Below are 9,911 nucleotides of genomic sequence, written 5' to 3'. Positions count from 1 at the left end.
CTACACAACACCCCAAGTTCTCTTCTTTACCCCCATTGCTATTTGGTCACCCTAAGGGGAACAATATATTAATCACATGAATGAGATATTTTGGAAAATGAAATGACAGTAACTCTTAAAGCTAAAGAATCATAAGATAAAATACGAAGTGAGGGGATTATGCTTAAACTGACTAATTATGAAAGAGGAGAAGGAGAAAGACAAAACCAGAATAAATTCTTGTTAGTCTGGAAAACTTTTATTGTGTAGTGGTGGTGGAAGCCACCTGTTTCTAATGATGTTACTCATTAATATTTGTTGTTATCACAGAAAAGTATATTTTGAATTAAGGCAGGTGTAGAATGCATTATTGTTGTGTATTCTAAAATAATAAACTTAACATAAATCAAGATGTGCAAATAAACTATTATAAAACTCTGCACAATGGAGCTAACATTTTCAAACTATAAAATTATGCGCACAATATAATTTGCAATCTCTTTTATTCGTGTCCGGATGCATTCTTGTATTGTTGAACATATCAAGGTGTAAGACTTGACTCCTTTCATTCCCCACGAAACGTGCAAATATTAGCACTACTACTCCCATAATTCATTGTGCACTGAGGGAAGAAAAGTTTTCTCACAAAGCATGCTGGGAATAGTAGTTCCAGCGTTTTCTTGCCCCTTCTCTTCGCATTATGGTTAACTTAGAAACACCTGTCCTTCCTCAGGGAAAGAAAGGAAACTCAGAAATCAGCCCGCTCTGTTCGCCCCTCCTTCTGAGTATGTAAATCGTGCATTTCCTCGTCAAGAACCAGGCAAGCAGGAACTTAAGGGCGAAGCGTGGGGCAGCTTCCAAGGTAAGAAGCTTTTGGAGGCGTTATATAATGAGGCTTGCATTGCAGGGCTTTTGGCTAGAAGCCTATTTCTGTGCTGTTCGCTCAATGGGATGCAATACAAATGATTTATTTTGAAGGGTGCGGGGAGGGGAGATGCCGTCTTTTTGATGGGAACACGTGGAAGAGGGGCATCCTGCGTCCAGTAGCTGGAAGAGAGGGGAAGGGGGAGAAAGAGCAGGGGTTTTCACTTCTGAATTAATAAATGGACTGATCCAAACTGATACTGTTCTTTGCAGCATTTTGCCCCGGAGAGTGAATTAAGCTGAGTTACTACTGTAGGCTTTGGAGCTCTTCTCCTCCGTCTAATTGATTTTGCTTCCTTGTGGTTGATTTGCTATGCTCAAAGGTCTTGTGAGACTAGGGTGCTGCGGTGGTGAGAGTATTGGACAGAGACTTGGGAGAGCTCCTTGACCTTGAAGCTCACAGGGTGAGGTTGGGTGGGCCACTGACTCTTAACTTCATCTACCTCATGAAGGATAAAATAGGGAGAAAGAAAGCTGCCTCGAGTTTTTTGCAGAAAAAAAAGTTGAAAATAAATCTAATATATTAAGTAAATAGATTAAACTGACAAGAGCCATTGTGGGTTAGGATCCAGATTCTAGCCTCCAGTCATCCATGAAGCTGCCTAGGTGACTGTGGACCAGTTACTGGGTGCGTTCACACGTAATGCCAATGCACGGCATGCCATGCATCTCAATTTGCGTCCTGGGTTCAGACAGATGCTTGGTGTCCATCCACTCATGGTTTCCATTCTTCTCCATCTTCCCTCCAAACGGTGGCTGAGCCCCTGTGGCTCGGAATCAATCCCAGCATGGAGTGACTGCCTCTCCTTGGCTCACAGGCTTTCCTGGGTGCGGCCTCAGCCAGCTGCCTCCTTTTCCCGCCTGCTGCTCGGGGAAGCAGTTGCCAACTCAACGAAGTAGCATTGTTGATCTAGAGTAGCACGACAGGAGCACTGCCCTGCCCGGTGCCAGAATGCAAGCACACCCACCCACACATCCAGCATTCCCTCCTCCTCTGCTGGACATGTGTCCATGCCCCCCCCCCCCCGCAAACACACACACACACACACCATGCAGGAATTGCTCATTCTCCCTGGAGTCTCCTCCACCTGCATCCAGGTGTCAGCCTGAGCACAGAGGATGCGTGGACTGCCAGGCAGACTTTCCCAGGAGTGCCTCTCTGGGTATTTGCTTAGGAAGGTTTGCTGGCAGATTGTTCCGACAACCTTTGTCTTGCAGCAGGGCTTGTTGGCAGTTGCTGGGAGTGTCGGGGTGAGATGGGAATGGCAGGGAGGGTGGGAGACGCGGGCTTCTCATGGCCATTGCCCCAGTGGCCATGCCGGTGCACAGCCCATGTAGTGCTCCTGCATCAGGGTGCCTTCACATGAGGAGGCCACTGGTTCCCATAGTGGTGTGAGCATTCCTGTCTTTCTAGATGCTGCTCCAGCCACGTGCAGTGATTGGAGTGCCAAGCACGGCTGTCTCTGCCATGCCCTGCTGCTGCTGAGATTCCAAAGCTGCGGCCACAGACAAAAAAAAGAGTGCAAAGCAGCTAGTCAAACTGTGGCAGCTGTGACACACCCATTGCTCGGAAGAACAGGACAGTGGAAAATGCAGGCTGGAACATCTGCTGCAGTTGTGGTCACTCTTGCTGTGCAGCTTTATGGTTGAAATGCAGAAGTCATGCAGAAACATGGCAAGTGAGTTTAGACAGGCAAAAAGCCAAGGTGAAGCACAGAAACCTTACAAGAAGCCATTGTTTCTCTTTGTGGATCCACAGAGACCAAACGTACCATGTTTCACCATGGATGCTAGTTCAGATGCGGCTTCCACTGTGGCTTGTCATTACATGTGAACCACCCACTAATTCCCAGCCTAGCTACCTCACAGGGTTGTTGTGAGGATAGAATGGAGAACTATATACGCCACCTTGGCTTCCTTCTAAGAAGAAAAAAGGGAGGATATAAATGTCATAATTACTATATTGTGATAGCAAGTTGGGTGTTCCTAATTGGGTGCAGTAATGTTGATATGTTGTGTCTCTGCTTGCATGTAAAATTGTAATCCAGGGAGAAGTGCTTCATCCCAGCAAGCCCACAGCACAGCCTGCATGGCCTGCATTTGTCCAAGGCGCCTATATGGACTGATGGAGGGGCACATGGGCTTAGGGAGCACACCCGTCTCAACTTGCTCATGCTTTGAAAGGAGAGCCTGTTGGTCAAGCTCTCTGAAACGGCTCAGTTTTTATTGGTACTTAAGAGCTGTAATTGATAAGATTAAGGCCTCTCTAGTCGAGCGTTCTGTCCTTACAGTGCCCAGGCAGGTGCTATGACGAGCCCACGATTAGGACATGTGTACAACAATACTCTCCTTGAGGTAGTTGCTGTATTTGTGTTGGTGTTTCACCACTGTTCCCTCCAACAGGAAGCTGAAGGGGCCCAGGTAGTTTCCTTATACGTTTGTTCCATCTACACAGACAAGCAATCGCTGTCCTGGGTTTCAGCAGAATCCTTTCCAACCCCAGTTGAAGATGCTGGAGATTGAACTCTTCTTCTGTTATGTTCTGCATATGGGTGCTAATGAGCAAGTGTGATGTTGGGTGTGTGTCCTTGAACATCTGTATACATAAATGCACGCGCAAGGGTGGTGCTAGGTACCCCATCGGTCCAGAGTTCAAGTTCACAGGACCCCCTCCCAAAACGCACACAAGTGCATATTTTACTTTCACAGTCTCCTTCTCTTTCCCACTTTCCCTGCATGTCTTTAGCACAAAATGACCTTTTCTCCTAAGGCCATCCCTGCTTGTAGCCAAAGGAGGTATGGATACAGTAGAGGAAGGCACTTGATTTCAAGGGGGGGAAAAGGCAGAGAGATTCAATGGGGAGGGGACGGCAGGATGTGAAACACATGGGGCGAAGAGCCAGTCAGGGGGATCAGATATACCAGAGATCACCAGGGCTCTGTACCTTTATTTCAGGAAACATGCAGTACAGATAAGCAGAATGGTGGGGTGGAACATCTCCCAGAGATTTGGGGTGTGCCCCCCAAGAGCCCTGCTTGTCTGACACTTCCCTGGTGCCTTTAAAAATGCTTTCAAGAAACCAGTTTTGCATATTTTAGCTGTCTGTATGTACCAAGCTAGCATGTCCAGTTAACCTCACTGGAAAAGTATAGTAGGGTTAGCACATGTGGAAGCTGAAAAGGGGATTGGGCTCCGATGACCTGATAGGCCCCTTCCAGCTCCTATTCTAAACAGCTGCTTCCCATTCTGGTGCCCTCCAGATGTGTTAGGATACAATATCCATTATCCCCAGTTAGCATGAGCAGGTTGAGAAAGGCTACTTGCTCAGAAAATACTGATGTGGCTGGTGAACACAATTACTGTGTAAATTGTCAGCAGCTGCCTGGGACAGACTGGGAGAAGTGGGACTTAACATGCATAGGATAGTACCCAGAAAGGTCCTGGTGTTTTCTTGAGAATCTTGCTAAGCACCGGAGGAAGGTGGAAGAAACTTTTTCCAGAATAAGCTAATAGATGAGAAAACAGCTTGGCTGGTATTGTGAACTCATCCGTGTGCCCTTGGGGCTGGCAAAATTATGGAAGAAGCAGGAACGTACAGGCTTGTGGGATGCTTAAAAGGCTCTGGAGTGGGAACAAAACAGGATGAAAAGGAGGACTCTATGGAACTAGTAGCTCATAAAGTTGCCACCCACCCTCCCAGGCAGCAGGGCTCCCATGCTTTTAACTGTTGCCCAACAAGCCAGCAGAAACTTAGTCAAGGAGATTTTCTTGTCAATCCACCTCCCTGTCAGCTGCCTGTAAGGCAGCTTTTAAAAGGGAAGAGCTGAGCTACAGGGAAGATTATAAATAGCACTGCAACTTTAGAGGCATCTCCCAATATTAGTGAATGGTTGATCCATCAGTTTTGCGTTCTTGTGCAAATCGTTCATCATGCTCCTATTCAAAGACAATAGCATGATATGAATGTGCTTGATGGGAGAACAAGTGGGAGGGTATTCAGCCCTTTTTGAAGGCAAACCAGTGAAGAGGGAAAATGCATTGCCTTCAAATGAACCAAATTAGAGATGAACATTGGTTATATTAATATAAGAGGGAATAGAGTGGTATTAACACCAGAGCTACTTCTCTTTAAGTGATATTAGAGGTTGTGTATGAACAACACTAGATTTTACAGAAAACTCAGAAGTAAGTCTCATGGCATTCACTGGGATTTATGCTCAAGAAAGTATATGTACAGGATTGCTGTTTTGGTAACTAATGTTTTAAGAAAAAAAATGGTTGCAAAAATTTACCTAGAAAAGTAGCATAGGCTTTGATTAGAGTTGCCTGCAGAAGGATTGGATCATTATGTTACGGGATAATGCACCAGTATTTTTCAACATAATGTAATACAGTTCAGAAATGTGTGGAAGACTAGAAGTTGTTTATTACTTTCATTGAACAAGGAATATACAAAAGAGGCTGATTGCAGGCAGCAAACTTGGGATGTTACAGGGATTTGTCTACTGAAAAGGCTAATCTTTAAGGAAATAATTCAAAATAAATTTAGTTCATGTATGTAACATCTTTTCTTGAGATATGGTTGCTTTCTTTAAAATAATGAATCAGTGGAAATGTTCATTTCACAAAATAGTAGGGCATTTGGGGAATCACTTTGCTTCTGTTTGCCAAACATAGGAGTGTCATATGGTACAAGAATGTTAAGCCTGTAAAAGAAAAAGTGACTTTGAAAAACAAATTAAGGATGCAATCCTATGTGTGCTTAGACAGAAGGAAGTCCTGCAACTCTTGGCATGCTGGAAGTATGGAGACTTTATTCTGTCTAAAAATGCAGAGGAAGTCAGAAATTTTAAAGTCAGAAAAAGGCATGTGCATGATGGGAAGGCGGGGGTTGGCTGTCCTTTTCACCATTCATGTCACAATTGGTTCTGTGGCACTCCCACCGCTTGCAGTTCAACAATTACAGTTGCAATAGTTCTGCTTTCTTGGGAAAGGCTGATATTTTCCAAGGTCCAAAATACAGTACATTCTGTTGTGGGAAAGAGCACAATGAAGGAAGTGTTTATCTCAAGGGGAAAAGACTTTCAGACTGCTTGCAATGAATTGGCAACAACTGTGTATTTGAGACGTTAAAAAATAAGAAAAAGTACCTGGAAAATGTTGGCTGAAAGGCATAGCATCAAGACAAGAAAAATGCTACCTCCCCAAACACACACACACACCCCTGATCCCGCTTTCCAGTATGGCCAAGCCCTGATCAGTGCACCTGAAGTCTGTAAGTGCTGGATGGACAAAGAAATTATGAGAACTACCAATTGCTGCTACCTGGTACCCATTGGTCTACAATGCATAGTGAGATGTGTTATAGCTGATAATGGAAATGACAGAACTATGTGAGGACAATTTACTTGCTTTCTACCAAGAAAATCTATGAGATCTAAAGCTATGGCATAATGCTTCTTGTGTTCAAAAATGCTTCTACAGTTCTGATACCTTAATTATTTTTTGTATCAAACAGCAGGCAAATGTAAAACAAGATTTGTGTGGGAAGTAGATAAAATTGGTCTGAAGTAACTCAAATGCGTTCAAGTAGTAGTGCCAAGGGAGCAGCTGCAGTACTAAATAATGGCTAATGTTTGCATACAAAGTTTGGGTGTTTTGCTATTTGTGCATTTTCAAGCATAAACATGCCAGCTTGATCCATGTGCACAAAGGGTAGATTTTTCATGCTAGGTTATTTCCTCCATGGAGGCCTGTTAAGCACATGCAAAAGATGGACAGCGTATACTGGAATCAGAGTGCTTTTTCAGGAATGGAGATGATCTGTACTTCTACATAAAGACATCGAGGTGCCATGCTAGGGGAGCCAATTGTTGAGTATTGCTTCCTGCAGTAATTTGTTTCTTACTATGCACATTACTATGCAGGTGGCGCAGTGGTTTAAACCACTGTGCTGCTGGGCTGGTAGATCGAAAGGTTGCCGGTTCGAATCTACACAACGGGGTGAGCTCCCGTTGCTCTGTCCCAGCTCCTGCCAACCTTGCAGTTCGAAAGCATGCAAATGCAAGTAGATAAAAAGGTACCACTTCGGTGGGCAGGTAACAGCGTTCCATGCACTTTGGTGTTTAGTCATGCCAGCCACATGACCACGGAGACTGTCTGGGGACAAACGCTGGCTCCCTCGGCTAGGAAACGGAGATGAGCACTGCCCCCTAGAGTCAGGCATGACTGGAATTAATGTCAAGGGGAAACCTTTACCTTTACCTTTAAGCACATTGAGATGGTTTGCAACATAACAGCAGTTTCTGAGTTACTGGGCAGTTTTGGGGGGTTTTGATTAGAAATGGAAACAATGAGTATGTGGGAGGTAGTGCATTTGTTTGTTTCCACTTAGCCCTAGCAATTCCTGGGTTAAACAACCCAGGAAAATCACCTTAGATGAGAAGCAGGTAAGTGAATGAGGTAGAAGATTTCCAGGCAGCATGTTTGCAGAGGACATGTGTGGGGTGCGTCAATTTTTGAATGCCACCCAAGGGGAACATTAATTCATTGCAAGTAGTAATGCAGCACATTGGGAAGAAAGTTATGCTAAACCTGTCTACTGGCGTGCTAAATTCTTATAAGGATTTTGATTTGCTTTTTATTAGTGGGGAGTAACACTACCCACTAAGTACAGTTGTGCTTGATTACACCAAAGGTCCACCTCCTGCTGCATTCCATTCCCTAAGATGCCTGTGGGAAGCCCATGAGTGGAAGAGCACCTTGCAAGCTGATTTCCCTGGAAAGTATGTCATCATAGATACTTTCCTCCTACATGAATTTGCCTAATCCCTTCTTAAAGCCATTTGAGTTGCTGACATCTCTACTTCTTGTGGTAGGGTATATTCCAGAATTTAAATATGCACCCTGCAAAGAAGTACTTCCTTTTATCTGTCCTGAATTTCTCACCACTCAGATTCATTAGATTCCTTGTCTCTCAAGTTCTATGAGAGAGGGAGAAAAGTTTCTTCCTATCTAATTTCTCTGTGCTGTGCATAATCTTATACCCCTTATTGGCTTCCCTCCACTCACCTTTTTTCTAAGCTATAAAGCCCCAAGCATGGTCCAAAAATAACTTTAAATGGCATCAGGGAGCCTGTTGATTCACTTTATGCTTCTTGTCACACTTTTTCAAGGGCAAAGGAGCATAATCCTATGGAATTCTACTCAGAAAGAAGGACAGTTAAGTTCAATGGGTTAATTATTCCCAAGTAGGATTGCATCCTACACCTGGATGTCATATGCTGATCCCAGTGCAGCTTTCTTAGAAAGAGGAGAAAAATTAGTGTAATGGGTTTTTTGGAAGTAACAGAAGTAGTGACATTTACCACGTGCCTGTAAGATAAACACAGAGCTTCACTGGTAAAAACTCTAGCACCAGGTGACTGGAGAATGAGTGAATTGTTTCTCTGTGCGGCTTTGTGCAAGTAAGGGACAATTCATTGTTGAAAGAGAACAGGACATGGCTTAACTTCCAAGGCACAGACCTGCATGCCCCTATTTGTTCATATACCTGTCTGCATTTTTTAATTTAAAAAGCAGACTTTTTAACAGCTCAGTAGCAGAGCACATTCTTCACAACAAAAGGTCAACTTTAGAGAGGCTGTGCACAGGAAAGACGCTGCTGTTCAGAGATGACCCTTCAACTTTCCTATAAGGCCCATGGACCCCTGGAGGATCACCAAGGTTCCTCTGGTAGACCACCGAAGCTCACGTGATGGAATGGTGAATCGGAGTCCTTCTGCTGTGCTTCCTTCCTTTGTGGAATGGAGAATGTCCCTGGAGATCATCCATACGACATGCGGTCTCCAGGATCACCTCTCCCGCCAGTGTAAGAAAGACCCACTCAGAGCCAGGTGTTTGTGTGGCCCACTTCAAGAGCCGCCCTGGCTGCTTGTAAGAGTGGCTGGACAAATGCAGTGCTGTAGGGAGGTGGGAGACACAGATATGGGTGGCAGGCAGGGAAGGAGAAGAGAGCCTGGAGGCAGATGTGGCAAGCAAGAGGAAGAGGAGGAAGGGTAGGTTGCACAGGATTTTTTCCAAAGTGGATCCCACTTGACCATACTGAATACCCCTGGCATAGACAATACTGGCAAATAGTTTGAGTTTGTAGCGGAGAGCTTATTATTTTATGCATTTGTCTGCTTTCTTCGCTTAGAAGGCAAGGATGTGGTAGTTCGCAATGGAGGAAATAACATTTTTGCCCAAAAAAATAATGTGCAGGGGCTTAAAACAGAACGTTCACCCTGTTGCTTTACCTTTCTCTACTCCATTGTGTTAAGCTGTTTGCTTCCAGACCAGTTAACTTTTTGTACTGGAAAGCCAGACTAGTTAAATTCTGGTTTCCATGTGTTACTCAAGATCTGTTTTGACCAACAACTTGGACATTTCTGAGTAGGCTTCTCCTGTTGAACTTTAGGGCATTTTATTTATTTATTTAGAATTTTTGTATGCCGCCCCATTGCATAGCCTCGGGATGGCTTAAACTATTATTAAATGAATAGTTTAAATGTACTGCTTGATCCATGTTCTTTGCAGTAGAAGATGACAATGCAGCACTTCTCCATTTCTGTTGATCAAATAACAATGGATTCTTATACTGTGAGCAAATATGACTAGTGTTGATCATATAGAAATGGATTCTTATAATGCAAGCAAATTGACTACTGCATTGCTGTGACTGCTGTTTTCAGCCATGCACAGGCAAGGCAGAAAGTTTTTCTCTTTGAAACCTTTCCTTGCACTTCTGGAACAGGTCAACGAAACTGCACTCTTAGATTTAGTACTACAGTGGAAAGATTAATATAGACATCTGGAAGTGTAGAAATAGATATGTCATTCACAACTTGTAAATGTGTACACTGGAAAGCTGACACTGAATTTATGACAACATTGTCTATTTCTCCTAGTGCTGTTGTAGTTAAATGTGCATTGGTGTTTAGCTCTGTTTATAAATCCGTTTTCCACA

The 9,911-nt window shown here is 43.9% G+C and overlaps 1 protein-coding gene across 1 annotated transcript in view; it reads left to right on the top strand.

The window, feature by feature from the left end:
• The first annotated feature begins 729 nt into the window (after positions 1 to 729).
• The window catches only part of TBXAS1 (thromboxane A synthase 1), a 291,669-nt gene continuing 282,487 nt past the window's right edge, over positions 730 to 9,911 (top strand). The window contains exon 1 of the mRNA XM_044441322.1: positions 730 to 841. The gene's annotated coding sequence lies outside the window, so the exon portion shown is untranslated. The remainder of the gene's footprint in view (positions 842 to 9,911) is intronic.

The sequence above is a fragment of the Varanus komodoensis genome, unplaced genomic scaffold (assembly GCF_004798865.1).
Source record: "Varanus komodoensis strain SLA01 unplaced genomic scaffold, ASM479886v1 scaffold39, whole genome shotgun sequence".
Classification (NCBI taxonomy): Eukaryota; Metazoa; Chordata; class Lepidosauria; order Squamata; family Varanidae; genus Varanus; species Varanus komodoensis.
Note: the sequence above shows the minus strand (reverse complement) of the source record. Positions and strands in the feature narration are given on the sequence as shown.